Raw genomic sequence first — 20,230 nt, forward strand, 5'->3', positions numbered from 1 at the left:
GTGATAGGGAACAACACTGCGGGTATTAGGTTTGAAATCCTTAGAAAAGTGAAAACAACTTATTAATGAGGATAGAGCAGTAGACAAAAACTAACACTTAGAAAAACAAACAAACAAAAAAACTAACACTCAGAAATGGAATAGAGGTGTACAAAAAGAGAAAACAACAGGATGTGTTCGGTAAAACTATGGGTAAAATTAAAACTCACTAAAGAACAATGCATAATAAGATTATGAGTACCTAGCAAGAAACCCTTACAATAAAACAAAAAAAACTGAGAGTAACTCAGGAAAGTTGATTTACCAGGCAAAGTAAAACTGTCATACACAGTTTTCAAAATTAAGAAGAAAGTCATTATTGCAAACTTATGTATGTATGTAAAATAGTAAATGACTATTCAAAATGTTGTCTTTTCTGGTTAGCTTTGACCCACAAACCTTAAAGGGTCTAACACTCTAATGAAGAATACTTGTTCCATGTCACTTGTGAATAAGCAAATTCCCCTCACTCAACCAAATCTCCAAAACAGATGTCAGGAGACTGCAATACCCCTATTTAAGTGAATTTCCAAAACTCTGTGCTACACCAGCTCAAAAGCAGCTGCTTTTGTGAATCATAAAGAACCTTTCAAAGCATAGTATTCACACATGGAAAAGCACATGTTCTACTTTGCCTCCGCCAAAGAAACCTCACTGCCACCCCCTCACCCAACTACTTGGGAAATATTCCAGCCATGTGTGTGTGCCCATTATGGATTCTTTCTCCTTGCTACTGCTTTTACTATACATTTTCTATAACCTCATGCTGTTTCCTACCCACACAGCTTAGCAAGAAAGGGGGGAAAAAGGTCCTTTTTTTGAGCAATAAAAGGGCCAATCCACTGTATACGAAAACTACCCTGTCAAACAGGCTCTCAAGAGCTTACATAGACCAGGCACCTGCCTAACTTAAACGATGATGATACGCTGACCCAGCCCTTTAATTACCGATCTCATTGTTACCTGGATCTTGATGGATTCTAACCCAGTCATACACCCATGTCTAACCACGTTATAAAGTGAGGAAGAAAGAGGTCCCCACCACGATACTCAGGAAGAAAGTACAACGTGAACATCAAAACACCCTTTTCCCTTTCTTCCCCCTTCAGTTTTTTTTTTTTTTCTGACTTGTCCGATGTAAACCAGAAAAACAATCTGGAAGGAGCCAGATTAAAAATTACTCTCAAATATGATGTATTCTACTCACCATAAAATTTCTATCTGTTTTTGGAAATTTGATACAGGGAGTTTAGCTGAGAAGTATATTTCATAGTAAGTGAGTCTAACAGGTTTTTGTGAGTGGGAACCCCAGAAGGCAGAACACTGTCAGCTGGGTTTAGGCTGATAATCTGCACAGAGAAATACCCTATAGCTTGCAAGGTCACCTGGGAAAAGATCCAGGGCAGATGGGCAGGTAGGAGGGGAATGTGAGGTTCTCGTCAAAGTTGAAATGACGATTTATTTAGTTGAGTGGTAAAGTCACACAGCAAGCCTCAGAAAATAATGGCTCACAACATATTTAGCAAATGACCAAGCAACCCTCAGAATGACAGGGAAGGAAAGAACATTAAGGCACGTACTTTGGTGGAAAAGGGCCTAAGCTGAATGTGAGAGAAAAGGGACCTCAGAGGGGGCACTCAGCTTCACTTCTGTCAGCCCCTTCCAAATTAATATGTGAGGTAAAGCTAGTTTTCAATTTTCACCTTTATAATTTCCTCAAACTAATTAAGTTCTAAGAATAAATTTTATTAGATACATGAGTTCTAATGAAAAATTATGTGTAAGCAGAGAACACAATTTTATTTAAGTGAATTTGCTACTGCAAGTTATCATGTCATTATAATTCTCCCAGTTTACATTTATCCTTATATGTATACCTTCATATTTAAAGGTTTATACCCAATTAAAGGAGTTGGCATCCTTATAACTATAATCAACATAAAACCTAAAGTTAAAAGTATTATTCAAATTTTCCTCTTGTATTCATGTAATTCTACTGTAGTAGTAAGTCTATCTTTTCTCTAGAGAAAGAGAGAGAGAGAAAGAAAAACAAGTTTTGTTAAGTTTTCAAATTTTATAGGAAAAAAGCTAAGGTGCATATACTCAGCTCAAATGACAATCAGCATCCCACTTTATTCCTACTGGAAAAGAAAAAGACTGTCTATGAATTATTAGATATCAAAACTTCTAAATATTCATCTTTTCATCAACTTATGCACTTGCTTGCTCATTCATTTTATAGGGTCTCTGCCCTCGTGGAACTTATATTCTAGTTGGGAAGACAGAAAAAACCAAGTACACAAAACAAGGTTGTGGCAAGTATCATAAAAGAAAAAAAAAATAGGGAAGAAACAGAGAATTGGGGTGTGGGTGTGGGTGTGGGCCTCAGATTAGATGGAATAGTGCTGAGAGGTGCCTGTGAAGAGGAACCCTTAATGGAATGGATGTAGTGGGACAAACCTAAGATGTGTGATCCAAGCAGACAGAACAGGGTCAGAGGTGGTAATGGGACTGGCTTATCAGACAAACAGGAAGCTAGTGTGATTAGAAAACTGAATTAGGCAAGAGGGTAAGTAATGAGGTCACAGAGATGGGCAGGGCTCATCACTTAGGCCTTGCCATAGTCTTGGGACTATCTTCCAAGGCAAAGGAAAGCCATGGAGAGCAGAAAAGGGACACGAGTAAATGAACCTGAGTCTAAATCCTAGCTTATCCACTCAGCAGTTATTTGACCTAAGAAAATTACTAGCTCCTCTTGGATGCTCAATTCCTACTTTATAAGAGTACTCAATAAATAATGGCCAATTACAATCATCAATAATTATCATTATTGCTAATGCTATGATATGCAAAGAAAGTTAATAAAAATGTTTACATTCAAATAGACCTATACTGCAAAATAACATATCAGAAATTTAGAATTATTGTGAAATAAACAAACTATTTTAATATTTTTTATTCAGTAAAAATCATCTACTTACACTGTACAAATAGACATAAATTAGTACATTCAAAATTATTAGGGTTTATTGTGGTTCTAATCAGAGTAATTATTGATCTTGGTTCATTTCTCTGTCCTTAATTAGTCTTCATTGTGGCTTTTTTCTCCTGTTAACCCAGCCTTGCCATTTTGTGTCCAGGAATGTGTAGCTCATGCAGTTCATGGTATCTACCAAACAATACAGCAGTCATAAAGGGGATTTTATAGTTAGTTTCCAAGCCCGCCAATATCTATTGCCCCCTCATTTCCACGCACATACTTTTTTTTTTTTTTACTAACAGAATCCTGATTTTGTTCAAATTCACCTCCTCTCTTCCTCAGGCAGTGATGATTGATTTTCTCACTAGTGACCAATTTACAGGTGAGAATGTGATCCTATTCTGATCAATGAAATGAGAAGAGAGGTCTTCTTAGATTCTTCTTTGTAATGTTTTCTTATTTTTCAAAAAGAGACCCTGGAACCAGGCCAGTGTGGCTCAGTGGTTGAGCCTCAACCTCTGAACCAGGAGGTCACAGTTCGATTCCCGGTCAGGGCACATGCCAGGGTTTCAGGCTTGATTCCCAGTACGGACGCAGTGGATTAATGATTCTCTCTCATCATTGATGTTTCTATATCTCTCTCCCTCTCTCTCCCTCTCTGAAATCAATAAAAAAACATATCTTTTTTTAAAAAAGAGACCCTGGCCCTAGCCGGTTTGGCTCAGTAGATAGAGCATTGGCCTGCAGACCAAAGGATCCTGGGTTCAATTCTGGTCAAGGGCACGTATCTCAGTTGCAGGCTTCTGCCCGGCCCAGGCCCTGGTTGGGGTATAGGAAGCAACCAATCGACGTGTTTCTCCCACATCGATATTTCTGTCTTTCCCTCTCTCTTCCACTCTCTCTAAAAATCAATGGAAAAATATCGTCGGGTGAGGATTTTTTTTTTTTTTTAAGAGAAACTCTGGAAGAAGCTCTAGATATTGACATGCTTGAAATGATATCTGAACAATATAGCCATCTTGTAACGAATCAGTCTTAGGATGAACTGGTGTGAGGACAACAGAGGCAGAGACATGAAAGAAGCTGTATCCTGATGATATCACTGTGTCACTGAATCAACCAATCCTGCCACCAGCCCTACTTCTCACATGGATTCTACACTTCCTTTACTGTTAAAGTTAACTTGAGTTGGAGTCATGTGTTTTGTCCAGAAGGTCTCCTAGCAGGACATTTCCATTCAGCAACATCACTAATTTCTTTGTCTCTGGGATGGTCTAGGAATGTAACTAGGACTTCTGATTCTTGTTCAGTGAACTCCAGAAACCTGGGTATGGGAAGATACAGAATTTTAACTGGTCGTCCAGAAAAGCCTGGGGGAAAACAACCCTAGAAATCACAAGAAGATGGTACTATGGCATGGGTAGCTGGTACTAAATGGCCCCTCTCTCTGTCTTCGGCTTTCTCTGTTTGTTTAAAAGCTTGGCTGGCATGGCTCAGTGGTTGAGTGTTGGCCTTTGAACCAGGATGTCATGGTTCGATTCCCAGGGCATATGCCTGGGTTGTGGACTCAATCCCCAGTGCAGGGCATGCAGGAGGCAGCGATGATTTTCTCTCATCATTGATGTTTCTCTCTCTCTCTCCCTCTCCCTCTCCCTTCCTCTCTGAAATCAATGAAAATATATTTTAAAAAAAAACCTTTGACTTTTACCTCCCACCTGCCCAGACACCTGTTTTTCCCCCAAGACCTAAATGAAGTACATAAGGCTACCGATTGTGAGCCCTTATCCAATTACAAGAATTTCAGTAGAGACCACGTAGGACTAGCACAGATCCCAGGCACAAGGCAGATGTTAAGGAAGCAGAAGCAGCTTCACATTCCACTGGGATAAGAGGATTAAGGGGTAAAAGCACTCCAGAGAAGAGGTGCAACATTATGGTTTGTAGTCAGGAGGCAGACATGCCTGAAAAAGAAGGGGGAAATACCATGATCATCAAAGGACAATGGCTGATTTTTCTTTTTTCAGCTATGTAGAATTATCTTAAAGTTGGAAATATATGGGCCCAGTAAAAGAAAATATCCATCAAGAAAAAAAAAGCACAGAGCATGGAAAGAAGGAATGGAGTGGGATTATTGCTTGGGGAGCTGCTGTGAGGGTTGGGAATGAAGAAAAAGAAAAGATCACTTCAATGTCTAATGGTTCATAATACGCAAAAAGCAGTATGGTTTGAAACCAAATTAACCATTCCAGTCTTATAAGCATTTTCCTACAAGAAAATTATAGAATTATAAATTTAGCACATACTGGAGAGCAGAAAATGTAATGCACACAGATTTCATAATTCAGTGCCATATTTGAAAAACATTACTTAGAAAATGGGGTGAACATTATAACAGGGAAGATTTCCTAAGAGACCATAATTAAAACAGGATATAAATGGTGCCTTAGCTCTTGAAAGAGTCACTATCAAAATTCCATTTAGTGTCTTAATTACTAATCTGTAGCAAAAATGGAAATACATTCAATGTGAGGATGGTATCTAACTGTGACATGTTGTCTGGGTCAGGAAAGTGGTAGGAGAATATCTGGAGAGGTTAGAAACAACGCAACTTAAGAATGTAGATCAGGAAAAGAAACCCAAAACCCCCAAAATAAAAATTAAATTAAATAACTGAAGGAGAGAAAATTAAAACTTACTAGAAATAATTCATAAGGGAAAGAAAAAAAGTGACAATAGCTACAAGGCAATAACCCAGCCTCTCTAGAGACATAGGCCTTGCATGATTAGTTAGAACAACAAAGTAAGAATTTATCAAGAAAGGGTACACCAATCCACATGTTCTGCTATTAAAGATATCAGGGTAGCCCTATCTTTCTTTTCCCTATTCTGTGGGTACCTGTTTTGGTTTTTGTAGAAAGCTTCCTTTCCTTGATTGTAATGAATATGTCTTGCTAGTAGAGACTTGTGATCTTGTTTCTCAATGATTAAAAAGTACACAGGAGGTGGTAAGAGTGATTAGGAGGATAAGGGAGGTGTCACTGGCAAGCATGGGTAAGGCTGGTAAAAACTGAGGTTTTGTGAGACTAATTACTTTTACACTCTGTAAGGTTGTCAGAACATGTAATATCCTGCATTAGTGTGATCTTTTTCTTAGCATCAGAAAAATACACTGGAATGCTATAGAAAAGTCCTTTGAAAATGTTCAAAAATGCAGTTACTCCCAAAGGGATAAGATTCATGGTAATACTGATTATAATAGAGCTTTTATAAAGTAGAGTTCTTACCTGAACAGAAGGGAAGGAGAATGTCAAAAAAAGGAAAACACTGGAGGGTGGGGCTAAACGAAGGAGAAAAGTTGGAATTGGGGAAACTTAAAAGGTTAAGGATGAGAACATTCTGTGAGAATCTCTGTTTGTGTAACATATTTGCAAAGTAGAAGAGGAAGATTTGGTATCTGAGACACCTGAAAGCAGACATGAGAAATTACCAAAGCAAGACTCCACAGAGAGAACCTTTACTGGTGGCAGGGAAGGGGCTGAACGATATGTTCTACAGACATTTGCCACTACCCCTCACCTGAGCCTTCCTCAAGGCCTTCCAGCGCCAGCTTCTACATGAAAGCAGAAGCCCTGGGATGTGCAGAGGCAGGTGCTTCTGACTTAAAGATCCAAAAGAAACCAGTATTTGAGTCCATGACCTAATCTAGAGTTGCTCATCTTCTCTGTTACTTTGAACACCTCCTAGTAAATAACTTTATATGTAATCACTCAGTTTTCTAATGATATTTTCTTGGCAGGTCTGAGAAGAAAGTACCTATGTTAAGTAAGGCTTAATGTCCCAGGTGATACAGTCATTTAGAGTCTGTGAAGACCTAACGAAAAAGGGCTATCCTAATGGCCCTGACCTCAGGCAGTGAGGCTTAATCAGCTGATCCATAATCTGCACATGGACACAAGATCAGTACATGACCTCAGTAACCCAGCTCCGAGGTAAGAACCATGCCATAAAAATGACTATCTATGGGGCACTTCCCGAACAAAAGGAGATTTATAAATGAAAAATATTATGAAAGTTAGTCTCTAAAATCAAAACTACTGTTTTTTTAAAAAAGCTTCTCGTAACAAATGTCAAGTTTCCCCATTATGCTGAGCTTTGGATGTCAGCAGCCTCTAGGCCCAGCACCACCTTGTTCCTTCAAAGCCCCCAAACCTCCCATGGCCAAAGCCAGCTGGTCACCTCCACTAGGTGGTGAAAGGAACCAAGACATCTGAGACTTCAAAAGATAGAGTGAGAAAAACAAACAAAAAGACAAAAAGAAAGAAAAAAAGATATGAGAGTGAGGACGTCCCAAGTCTCAAAAGGGGGCCCACGGGTTAGCTGCCTTTTCAAAATATGACAAGGGTTATGGGAACAAACAAAGAACGAGGGGAGATGGCCTAGGCTAGGGGGAGAGTTGGAGATATTCGTGAACAAGACACAACAAGGAGGTGGTGAGAGAAAGGCAAGGCAGGAATGAAGAGGAGGGACTTTGAGGATGGGAGGGGGCAGGAATAGGTGATACTTAGATGAAATGCCGAGACTGGTGCTAACGTCGAAAGCCTGGCACTTAGGTTGCTATTGCTAACGTTCATACTTTTGGTGAATATCTTTGTCATATCCTTTCAAGGCCTTAAGTGTTCACTTGAAATTCTTTGTAGCCTCTAGTAGTGCACCTAGCAACTATTTCTTGAATACCCCTTCTTGAGAAGCTACAAGATGAGAGGTGTGGTCCCTGCCCTCAAGGGGCTCTCTATCCAGAGGGGCTGATTACAGGAAATAAGGGCCCTGCTGGCTGTATACAAGCAGGCCAAAGAAGGACATGGAAAAGCTTCCCATAGTAGGAGCTAATACTTGAATTGCTCTTTGAGTTAGCTAACAGAAAAGAGGTGCTACCCATGATAGATGCTCTATTACTATTTGTTAATTAAATTAAGTCTATTCTAATTTGTAATGATTGCCTGGTAGATACTAGTAGTTCAAGGATTAGGAGCTAGTTCTTATCACTAAAATTATCTTATCAATTAAAAAGATAAATCTATCAATTTTAGTGTCTAGACCTAGGGGCATAATCTAAAAAAACACACACACACACCCTTATCTTTGGATGAGGTGGAGAGTGCAATCATAATTTTTCTAATTATGAGGCATCTTCTTGTTCTACTAATTTCATAATAAAAAGTTTTAAAAGCTTTTGGAAAAAATCACATTTTGCTCACTTAAAATATGTGTGTGTATTTTAGCATAAAATATATTTGGCAGCTGCTAACATAATTTGATGGCTATGCCCTGCAAAAACTTGATTTCTTTTTAATCAAATTTTTAGAACCATACTGGGTTTCTTGCCAGTGCTGCAATAGTGAGCAATAAATACATCATTAGATTAATGGTGGTCTGATGATGGATTGCTCAAAAGATAGTTCTAGCCAAGAAGAATAAGCCCAGAAGTGTCATTGTGCAGAGATTAATAAAATATTGTTTAAAACATAGATATTGAGTTAATACAACAGGGAAGAAAACACTGCAAAATAGAAAGGAACAGCCCTGGGTTTATAATGTAGCATAGTAATATTGATCATGGACTTTCCTGAGTACTCTAGAGCAGCCACACTATTATATATGCCTCTGATTAGACCCAGAGATGAGAAGGAAAAAGTTATAAAAAAAGAAACTAACCAGAGGAAGGCCTGCTGCTGTAATAAATTATTTAAAGCAAGCAGGGCAAGCAGGTTGTGAAGACAATATAAAACAGAATCAATGCCCCCAAGAAACCCCAAACCATCAGCACCTCTATAAATTTCTTACCATCCTGTCTGGCATTTTACTGGAGGTATTTTTTTCTCACCACTCTCCCCAACCCATCCCACCACAACCCTTCACTTTTTGCCAACTCTTTTCTCAGTGCTTAACATTTGTTTTTCTTCTGTAACCCAGGATGCTGTCTTCAGTTCTATTTCTCAGGCTGTATCAGAAGAGTGTCTGTACGGCCACAGATGAGTGCATCTGTGACTTCATTCATAAATTTCCCACGGAAACTATAAGCTGGGATTATCTAATGTGATACACTTATCAACATAACTTTAATATTATACCTATTTTTATTTTTTCTTACTATTGTTACAGTTAAATCCACAAAATTAAAATTAGTGTAAAACTTCTATATCTCACTACCTGTTCTATATTAGATGTTACTGGACGCAAAAACCACCACCACCAACAACAACAAAAACCACCACCACAAAGTGAAGGCAGGAGTTTAAGGAGAATTTTGGAGGAGAATTATGGCTAAAATTTTAGTATTAGGAACTGTTATAAGGGCAAATTGTGTGGCTCAGTTGGTTGGGCATCATTCTGTGCACCAAAAGGTTACCAGTTTCGATTCCTGGTCAGGGTACATGTTTCCCATGTACTTTGATCCCCAGTAGGGGGCATGCAACTGATTGATGCTCCTTGATGTTCCATTCTCCCATATTGATGTTTCTCTCTCTGTCCCTTTCCCTTCCTTTCTCTCTAAAAATCAATAAATATATCAAAAAACCAAAAAACAACCAACAACAAACAAACCAACAAACAAGGGCAGGTTGATTTGAAAAGTGATTTTTTCATAAGTAGATTTTTCCATGGGCATAAGGATATATGGAAAGAAAGGTCAAAACTTGAAAAAAATTTGTCCAATTCTTTTTGCCATAGGTATCCCATGGCAAAAAAACAAAACAAAACAAAACCCTCGCCAAAACAACAAAACAAAACCAAAACCCCCAAACCCCAAAACAAAACCAAAACAAAACCAGAATTGCAAAATTGTTGCTTAGAAGCTTACAATGACCTATGACCCAGTTTCAAGAAAAGTAGCATTTTACTGTTGTTTTTTACTATTACAAATCAGTCCCATTGCATCATCAGGGGCTGAAATTATACCTTAGGCTTTAAAATTTTTTAGGTCCATCCAATCATTCAGAAACTGGTCAAGTGAAATATAAGCAACTGTATCCTGCCAGCCTAAAAACATTATTAGCAGCATGACTCAACAGGCAAACATGACAGGTCTAAAATATTAGTGGAAAAAAAAATTCAACATATAGGCTTTACTGCCATTGTGCTCTGTGACCTTTAGCAAATTATTTGCCATGGTGGGTCAAGGCTGGCTGGTTAAGGTCAGGTTCATTGAACCATGATCATATATGATGGTTAGTTTTATAAAGAAAACTGTTGAAAAAAAAGAAAACTATCCCAAGGTCATATTCAATATTTAAAAAATGCAAAGGAAGGTAAAAAAATAAAAACTGTAGATGATATAAATGACTAAGCAGAACTTCACTATCTCACTATGATGCTAAATAACAACAATTCAAAACATACGGCCAACTTCTCAGTTATTGGTGTCATCTTTGTGAAAAACAGGATCTAAATATTATTATCTTTTGGTGGTTGCTGTTTGCTCATCTGTAACAAAGTGGGGGGAAAGATCATGGTACTCAAAGGATGAAGGTAAGCGACCTATAAACATGCCTATCAAGTGCTCCTTAAAACAGAAATTACTCTGTAAAAGTTCCTGTAATGATGCAGGGGCCTGGAACAATCCAAGATCAGTTTCCCAGCCTACCCACATCCTTTTGTCCTCAGGGAAGTAAATATTCTGGGCACTGCTGACCTCTGAAAAGTCATTTGGTTTTTTAGGTACTTGGATGGTAGAAAGAGGAAAGGGCAACAACTTCTCATAGATCCTTTCTCTGTTAAACCTTTTCTAGGAGCCTTAAATTGAGAATTATGCCAGTCTGAAATGGGAGAACTGAATTTAAACATTGGTATCAAACTATACATTAAAAAGCACAAATTGGCAATAATTAATAAATCGAAATTTACACTGATTTGTAAGGTGAGATGGCAATCAATTCTCAACTCATCACTCTGTGATGCTGAGAAAATCTATGAACCCAATTAGATGGGACAGCTTGAAGTACTTCTAAGATGACTTTCTGAAAATAAGATCCCCTGTGTCTCTGGGTGGTTGGCTTGGGACACTCCTGACAGGGAAGCAAGCCAGCTACAGCTTCCCAAGAAGATCCTTGACCTTGGATAAGATGATACTAGCCCTGCTGAGGTTCTAGCCCCCAACCTGGAACAACTTTAAAGTATCAAAGGTGGCTCCCAAGGGCTAGGATTCATCTAACCTCCAAGGAGAAATTCCCAGGAATGTAAATTAGGACTGGCAAAGTCATCCTGGAGACCCCAGAGATCCACTGGACTTGGAGTAGAGAATGAAAGGACTAAGACTGGGGCAGGGTCTTAAATTACCTTGCTTCCCCAGACAGACTTCCTTAGAATTGGGGCTAACCTGGAACAGGGATAGCTGAGGTTTCCCAAACAGTTCTGAACACAGGACAAAAGGTGCCACTGTTGAAAACAGAGAATTAAAGTGTTACCTATAAATTTCACAAGGCCAGTAAATGTCACCTGGAAATTTTGACACAAATATTTGTTAAATCAAGTTATAGAGGATATTGTTTTTTTTATATAAAGAATCACTCGGAGGTGCTTGTTAAAAAGCAGATTCCTAAGCCCCACCCCAGACTCGAATCCCAGAGATTAGAGTCCAGCCTATAAAATGAATTTCTAAGGAACAACCCAATTGACTCAGATGACTCATGTCAAGGCATGAGAGTTATTATGTCCATGTAGTCCATCAGCAATTTAAAGACAGATTAGGGATTTGCACATTTTCCCCCGAAAGTATTTAAGTACCATAAAAATGAAAACAATACTTCTCATGATGAGTTCTTAAGAACCACTGCAGTTTATTCTGCAACATATAATGAACACCATTATTAAAATATAATTATGAGCATAAAATTATTGGGAAAGTATCAACTATGTTTCACAAAAATATTGCCTTTATTTTGTCACCAAAAAATAATTATGCTATTAAAGGAATTTATAGTTTTTTTAAGTATCAGTCATTTGGCTGCAGGAATTTATTAAGCTGCTAAGCCCCTCCCATATCCTTTTACTCATCAGAATTTTTGTGATAAAGGTTTTTATTATTTTTTAAACTATAAATTGTAAACCATTGCAACTAGTGATTAGGCTGACTATGAATTTATATGCAAGTTATAAATTCCTAAAAACACATTGCATTAGAATTAGTAAGGCAGTCTTAACTCTAACAGATTAAGTAGCCTCTGCAATAAAGCTCTGTTTACTTCTATTAATGATTTTTTTTGGGTGCAAAATGATTCGGTTGTAATGCATTCTCTTAAGAAGCAAAAGAACACAGTTTCTAAAATACATGCTACTGCAAAGCAGTAAACCAGTGTTGCATGGTGATGTGACAAGAACCACATTTCTTTCCTAGAGGGATTTTTTTCTCCTCCCATAAACTCCCCCTCCCCAAATCATGGCTATAATTATTTCACAAAATGCGGTTTGCCATTTCTGAAGAGTCAAACACTCTTTTTCCTCCTCATCCAAATCACAAGTTCAGGCTGAATACTGAATGAAAATAGAACTTGAGAGGCAGGCTTTGTTTGTAGCATGTTTCTACTAAGGGTTGCCCCCTACCCACGCTCCATCCTAGGGCCCCCACTGAAGTGTACATGTTATGTTTTAACAGATGGGCCGGCTGGCGGCTGCAGGGCTGTAAAATAGGAACGTGGAATCTGCACCGAATGGTACTGAACTGAATGCTCATAAAGTTCATGGACATATACTGACCCAGACAGACCAGGCAGATCCAGACATGCTTACACTCATTGTACACCCCACAGATGAGAGGGTCCATTTCTCCACCCAGGGGAAGTTCAAGGTTGTTTCCCTCTGCATATATCTCTACTTCATTCACCTGTCAATTTTATATGCACACATATATGTACACACACATATATGCACACCTACATATGCAAACACACACATGGATAGCTATGCATCTCCACCTTTTAATGTATTTTCAAAGACCAAAATATTCCCAAATTCGGATCCCAAATCTCCAGGCCAAGTACTCTCAATAAGCTCATCATAGAAGAATTACAAGAAAATATTGTATTCAATCCCATTGAGTCCACACATAATATAAAATACATGTATGTAACTACCCTCAGAAAAACCAGCTGCTTTTACTCCTTATCATTAAGATTAAAAAAAAAAAAAAAGTCTATCCCAGACTGAGTCACAAACGAAGTGTCAGGTTTAACCCTAAATCCTGTTGTCAGTTCCTGTCACAACTTCATCACTTAAACACACAGGTGCTCGGGCAAACGCCATTCGACCAGCCTGGTGGTTCATTTCACCGTCTGGTCCAGTGCTCCCGGGGGCTCCGGGCACCGGGACAGACAGGGGCTCCCCCCGGTGCTGACGACGCCTTTGGACACACCTGGCAGCGACGTGGAGGTCCGCGCACCCCGCGAGGGATGCGGATTCCAGTGCTGGTAGAAAGTCATTACTTCCCAAAGTTTAATATCCGTGCTGTCATTTCCTCCCAATAACTGCAAAAACACCCAAGCCCCAGCTACAGAACCTGGCTACAGAACCTGGCTGGTTACTTAAGTTCTCTGACGGTTGAAGACCCCCCGAACCCCAAGATCGCTGGCTCGGACTCCAGATCAGACGCGGACTCGGGGTGATCGCACCGACGACTCCGGCGCGGGTTCAATTTCCAGGAACCCGTGCGCAAGCCATCGAGGAACCGCGGCGCCGAGGCCGACCCAGCGGGCGTGCGGCGGCCGCAGAGAGCCAGGAGCCACATCCCTGGGCAGCCCAGGGTGGCCCTGACCACACGCCAAGTTCGCGTGCGCGCAGAGTCGCGTCCCGGGCAGTGGCGACGCTTTGAAACAAGAAGTTCAGGAGTCGGGAACCTGGCGAGGAGTCCATCCCTCCCAGCCCTGGCTCCCCACAGCGGCCGCCCTCGGGCAGGCGCGCCGACGCGCCCCAGGACGCGTCCAGTCCCCCGGCTCGCGGAACAGTTCCGAGAGGCGCCGCCAGCCTGCGCGCCGAGCACTCACCCTGGTCGCCAAGTCCCGATCGCAAACCAACGCCTCTGCTGCGGGTCCTGAATCCCAAGTTGCCCCGAAGCAGCGACGGCTCTCGCCCTAGCGGAGCGGGGCGGATCGGCTCGGGCAGGCACCTCCGAGAGAGCACGACCAGCCCGCGGCCGCCCGGGCTCAGCAGCCGCCCGGAGCGCTCTGACAATTCAAGGACCGGCTCGGCGAATGAGGCGGACCTCCCGGCAGAGGAGACCTGGCTCCGGAGGGAGGCGGGGCCGGGAGGCGGGAGGGGCGGGGCCAGCCTCGGGTCGCCCCCGCCGGGCGGGGCGCCCCAACCCGTGACTGGTGGATGCGACAGCCAATCGTAGTGGCGCTAGGGCCAGGGGAAGCCGGGGGCGGGGCCGACGTCCGACTCCGCCCCGTCGCCTGGACCCAATAGCCGCCTCGGAGGGCTGAGGGGGACGCGCCAGCGGCGGGCGGCCGGCGAGACGGCGGTGGTGAGGCGCCCGGCTTGTGGGTGCGGCTGAGGAGGGACCCGGGCGCCTCTGGGGGGAAGTGGGGACCCCGAAAGGCTGAGAAAGGCCGGAGCCCCCGCGAATCTTTTCGGTGTGGAGCGAGAAACCCCACCGCAGCGCGGGCCGAGGCCGGGCAGACAGCACCCATACCCGGCGCCCGAAGGAGGCGCGGGATTTGGCTGCTTCCAAGCAGACCCAGGAGTCGGGGGAAGCCCACACCCGCAGAGGGGGAGCCCCGCGCGGGGTCGCCCAGCCTCCCGCGAAGACCCGGCCTGGAACTGAGAACTCTGGGCTCCCCGGAAAACGTTCTGGTTGTGGTCTGTGGATACCCCCGAAACAAAACTCTGACACCTCCAACCTCTCGGCAAGTTCACCGCCCGGCCCCTCCGCACCCCCGCCCGCCACACCACCGGCAGCGGGGACCGCACCTGGCGCCCAGGGTCTCTGCTCCACCCCAGAGGCCCTGGCACTGTCGTCCCTCGGGGCGAAAAGGGGGCGCGGGCTTCGACGGCGCCGGAACGCGCCGGGATTGCGTTTCAAACTGTCTCCTCAGCGCCCGGTCTCCGTGGGGAAAGGTCCATAAAGAAGGCCGGCTGTCAAGAGGTCGAGGAAACCAGGGTCCGGACAGTTCTTAGTAGGCCCTGGAAATGGACTAGTGCTGCAGAAGTTGCGCCAATGGAAACCCGCGGGGCCGGCTGTCCTGCGGGGTGGCGTCCACGCGGTGGCCCTGCCGCTGTCCCCTGGGCCCGCCAGACGGGCCAGAACTGTCATCTGCGAAGGCTGCCGAGCGAGCGAGCGTCTGCCCACTGCACGTTCGCGCTCCCTTCCCCTTGGGAAGTCCCGGGACCTCGCTCAGAGACCTCCGAGGGCCGGGCATGGGGCAGCCTGAGCTCGCTGGTTTCGCCCATGAGTAGCCCCGGAAGAAGGCTTTGTGCGCCCAGCCCGTCAGGCTGGCAGGGCTGGTCAGCCCTTCCGCTGGTTTTTAGGCCTTACCTGGGCTGCAGCACACATAGGGAGCAGTGGGCCTAGTAGTCAAAAAGCAAAGGGTTCGCTGTTGCGTTCTGGTCCGAAGCCTAGAATGTTAGTAGTCCCTGAACTGCAAGCTGTGGATGGGTAGTGGCCTCTGTGTGCCTGGAGCTGCAGCTTCCCTAGGTAAGACACCCCAGGAATGTTAGTGAAATGAAGGTATGCATGGCAGCAAAGGGGCCAAGCTTCCTGGTGCCCGGACACACACCTTCAGCGCGGACAGCTGTTCAGGATGCCATGTGTGAGGGAGTATGGACCCCACAAGTGTTTATCTCAGCGGTTGCCTGCCCCCCATAGGGAGGGACCTGCAGCATAGCTCACTTTTCAAATGCAGGTTCTGGTGAGGGTCACTGGCAAGAAAAAAGACAAAGGGGATGTCGTTTTCCGGGGAGCCCAGAGTTCTCAGTTCCAGGCCGGGTCTTCGCGGGGCTCCCCCTCTGCGGGTGTGGCTAAAAAGGAGCGACATGGCTCCCTCCAACAGGGAAGGCTGCAGCTCTCAGGTGAGCTCTGGCCTGGATTGAGTTTCAAATTGTGTCTCCTCAGCTCCCCGCCTCAGTGGGGAAAGGTCCATAAATAAGGCAGGCTGTCAAAAGATCAAGAAAGCCAGAATCTGGACAGGTCTTAGTAGGCCCTGAAAAAATTGATTAGTGCAGCAGAAATTGGGAAAATTTAAACTCTCACCCAGTGAACCAAATGGCTGGTACACGTAAGGGAGATCATTTAATTCCAACAGTCTTAGCTGCCAAGAGGCCTGGGAGAATGGCCTTTGTCAACAAAGGAATTAGACGTAGGCCACATGAATGGAATATAGACCAGGTCTCTGTCCAGGTCTGGGTTGGGGGTGAAGGGGAAAACTACATTTTCTTGGCTTTTTTCCTCCACTCCTTGATATAACTAGAGAAAAAGTTTGCCAACTGTGTTTATCATATTAACATTCTGTGAAGGTTTTCTACAGATGCCAATGATTATTTTTAAAATCACCTTGGTAATAGGATCCAAACACTGGATGTGCTTGCTGTAGTACAATATTTATGTTAGATGATGAAAAAAGAAATAGGAAAAAATTTAAAAATGTATTGATTTGAGAGAGAGGAGAGAGAAACATTGATTTGTTCTACTTACTTATGCATTCTTGTACATGCCCTGCCTGGGGATCAAACCCTCAACCTTGGCATATTGGGACAATATGCTCTAACCAACTGAGCTATCCAGCCAGGGTGGACATTTATGTTTACTAAATAAGTTAGAACTAAACAAATGACTTCCATGTCTCGATTTCCAAGGTTTTCCATCTGTTTGTTCCATATAGACACAACCATGCCAGGGCTCTTGGATAAGTAACTGGTCTCATTTTCCCTTATAGAATGGAGGAGACAGAGCACATCTAGACTGAGTTCATATTTCCACACCATCTTCTGTTATAATTGGTGTTTGACAAGAGCTTATCACCCGGACGCAGACCTATTCCTTTGGTTGCCAGGCCTTCCAACAATCTCTTGAGTTTAGGCCACCCCCATACTCTACAAGGGTAAATGAGATCTGTTACTTATCTGAGAGCTCATTATAATCCTATCTGTGTGAAATAAAGAGAAAACCATGGAAATATGGATGTAAAAGTCATGTTTAGTTCTACCTGTTTCCCCAAAGGAAATTAGTAGTCCTTAAGGAATGAGGAATTTTTGTGGAATGGCTTAGCAATGAGAAGATTGAGGAGGGACCATGAAATCAGGGCTTGTCCCTTTGTATATGGTGAGCACGTGTGCCTTCAGGCACTGCCACCCATCTCTGACACTGGAACAAAATTTTGAAACCTAAATTTCAGTAGGGTGTGACTGATAGGAGCCCTGGGTTCTAATCTCAGCAGCCCCCAAGGTAAATGCTTTCTTGTCCATAAAACAGCAGTGGCAGAATAGGTCCACCGAGTTTATCTGCTTAAGGAGGACACCGTGACAATAGTTCAAAGCACTTCAACGGTATGACTTTTATAGTAGTACTGACTGATGAAAAGAGCAAAATGATGTTGAAATTGGAAAATAGTGCGATCTGAACAATTCCTCTTTATGCTTGCAATTTCTATTTATTTTCATCTCATTGGGTTATTGTCCTTTCATTCTATAATGGAAATGAGGGAAAAGGGCCCTCACAGTCCTTACTCTTTGATTACCAAACGTCTTGGAGGCTTTACTTAACTGAATAGTACTTTTCCCTTTCCCATTTCCACCACCTCTCTCAGCATATATTCACTTTGAAAATTATTCAGAATTTGAACAAATGCAATCAGAAAAAGCAGATTCTCATACCAGCTATGCTATGGGTTCATTCTAAGACCTTGGGCAAGCCATTAACCTTCCTTTATCTTAGTTTCCCATCTGTGAAACTGCAGTGATACTTCTGGTTAACTTCACAGAGATAGGAGAGGAAACTCAAGATAAGGTGCTTTGAAATACTAATTACTGTATAGATTACAAAATACCATGTGGGTATTTTTGGCAAATTAAAATGTGGTGTTAGTTTGTACACAACTAGAAGATATTTTTGTGACAGAGAGATTACTCTGACACAATATTTGCATCCAGGGTGATACCACTCACAAAACAATGACATCTCATTGCATTTGGATGACAGTGCAACTGCCCAATATGAGAGTTATATTGATTGTCCCAGGCTCAACTAAATAAAATTGTGATAACAAAAATGGATGGGGAAGAAAGAGAAGCTTCCATTCCACAAAAATGTGTGATTTTTCTCATACATGCTCCAGAAGGAAAACTATAAGAAAAACTAAACTGTAAGTACTTTGAACTTCTTAAAAATGAATGCCATTATGTGAGGACAAGTCTGATGAAAGACTAGAATGATCTTGGAGAAATGGCCTGATATAAAACTAGACAAATTAGGAATCCACCAGAAGAGATAAAAAATACTCTTAATTCCTAACAAAATCAGTAACACTAAGAAATTAGACAGCCATTTGGAAAGTGAGGATCAAGTGCTCAGGGAGGAAAAATGGACTCCCAACCTAAGTTAAAAATAAGAATAGTAGGGCAATCTAAGAAACAGTACAAAAAAAATAGGCTCCAGAAATATTATAGACCAAGGGTCGGACTTTCTTTCTAATGCTTCCTAAATTCAAAACTTTGGATAAGTTGCTAGCTTCTCCAAGCCAAATAAATGGGTTGGGGAGTAGAGGGTGATGAGATTTTTCTCCTTGGCTTGTTATGAATCTCAAGCGAGAAGCTGTAGGTAACTCCTAGCACAGAGTCAGGCTCATAGTGGGCCTTCTACTGAAAATAACAACCCCTAACAGTTATTGAGCACTTACTGTGTGCTGTGCACTATTCTAAGCCTTTTCACCTAATGACTCACTTGATCCTCATGACCATCCTCTGATGTTGCTGCTGTCTCTTCTTCCTCAGAGTTTCTGTCTCTGTGGAAGGACTATTCTTTTGGGACTGGAGATATTCCAAGAAAATTAATATTTTATAGACAACCTCTTTTTTGAACATATTAAGAAAGAAAATAGCATTTTAAACTAGCATGGCCTTGCTACCATGAGGGAAAGTTAATCTAATTTGTCTTGGTACCTAGGAAATTAGGATGCAGTGAGCACTTGGTAGCACATACATTACAGCAAATGAGGGATTCAGAGTTCGGGACAAAAAGGGCCATAGAAAACAGGTAGTGCTTCAAAACCCCAATCCACTTTCCAGGTCTCAGATGGTAAGCCCCTAGACCAGAGGTTCTCAACCTTCCTAATGCTGCGACCCTTTAACACAGTTCCTCATGTTGTGGTGACCCCCAACCATAAAATTATTTTCGTTACTACTTCATAACTATAATTTTGCTACTGTTATGAATCGTAATGTAAATATCTGATATGCAGGATGTATTTTCATTGTTTCAAATTGACCATAATTAAAGCATAGTGATTAATTATGGTCACAAAACAATATGTAATTATATATGTGTTTTCCGATGGTCTTAGGTGACCCCTGTGAAAGGGTCGTTCAACCCCCAAAGGGGTCGCGACCCACAGGTTGAGAACCGCTGCCCTAGACGATTTGGCCTCTAAACAGAGTGTGCATCATCTGGATTTCAGGTTTAATGGAAGTTAGTTCCCTTGAGTCAGCAATATGGGAATGATAACTGGCCAGCCAAAGAATGAAAACAATGGATTATCCCTTAAAAATGAATTGTATCACTAATTATTATGAATAGCCCAAATTATGACAGATTCACATGTAAGTATGCCAAGAAAAGTAGCTGTGAGCTATAATACACACAACCATTTATTACCCAAGAGAATTTAGGTGCTAATGTGGATGGTATTGCATATATGAAATTGTGACACCCACAAAGGATTACAAGATATAAAGCCAAATAAAACATAATAAAACAGAGGGAAATGATTTTGATTATGCAACATTTATACATGGCATTTCATTTTACATTTTCAAATTGCTTTTCAGCCATTGGTTTATTCTTCTCAGCACACCTGGGGAGTACATCCATGCTGTTATCCTCTGTTTACAGCTGAGTCGACTGAGATTGAAAGAGGCAAAGTGTTTCGTCCAAGAGCATAACAGGGCAGGGTGAGAAATTGTGCGTTCATTCAATCAGGAGTCTATTCGGCACCTACTCTTGGCAAGGCACCGCGT

At 42.3% G+C, this 20,230-nt stretch overlaps 1 protein-coding gene across 1 annotated transcript in view; it reads right to left on the reverse strand.

The window, feature by feature from the left end:
• The window catches only part of MARCHF3 (membrane associated ring-CH-type finger 3), a 138,000-nt gene extending 123,733 nt beyond the window's left edge, over positions 1–14,267 (reverse strand). Inside the window, exon 1 of the mRNA XM_036310849.1 lies at positions 14,050–14,267. The gene's annotated coding sequence lies outside the window, so the exon portion shown is untranslated. The remainder of the gene's footprint in view (positions 1–14,049) is intronic.
• Between the last annotated feature and the right edge of the window lie 5,963 nt (positions 14,268–20,230).

The sequence above is a fragment of the Myotis myotis genome, unplaced genomic scaffold (genome assembly GCF_014108235.1).
Source record: "Myotis myotis isolate mMyoMyo1 unplaced genomic scaffold, mMyoMyo1.p scaffold_m19_p_5, whole genome shotgun sequence".
NCBI lineage: Eukaryota > Metazoa > Chordata > Mammalia > Chiroptera > Vespertilionidae > Myotis > Myotis myotis.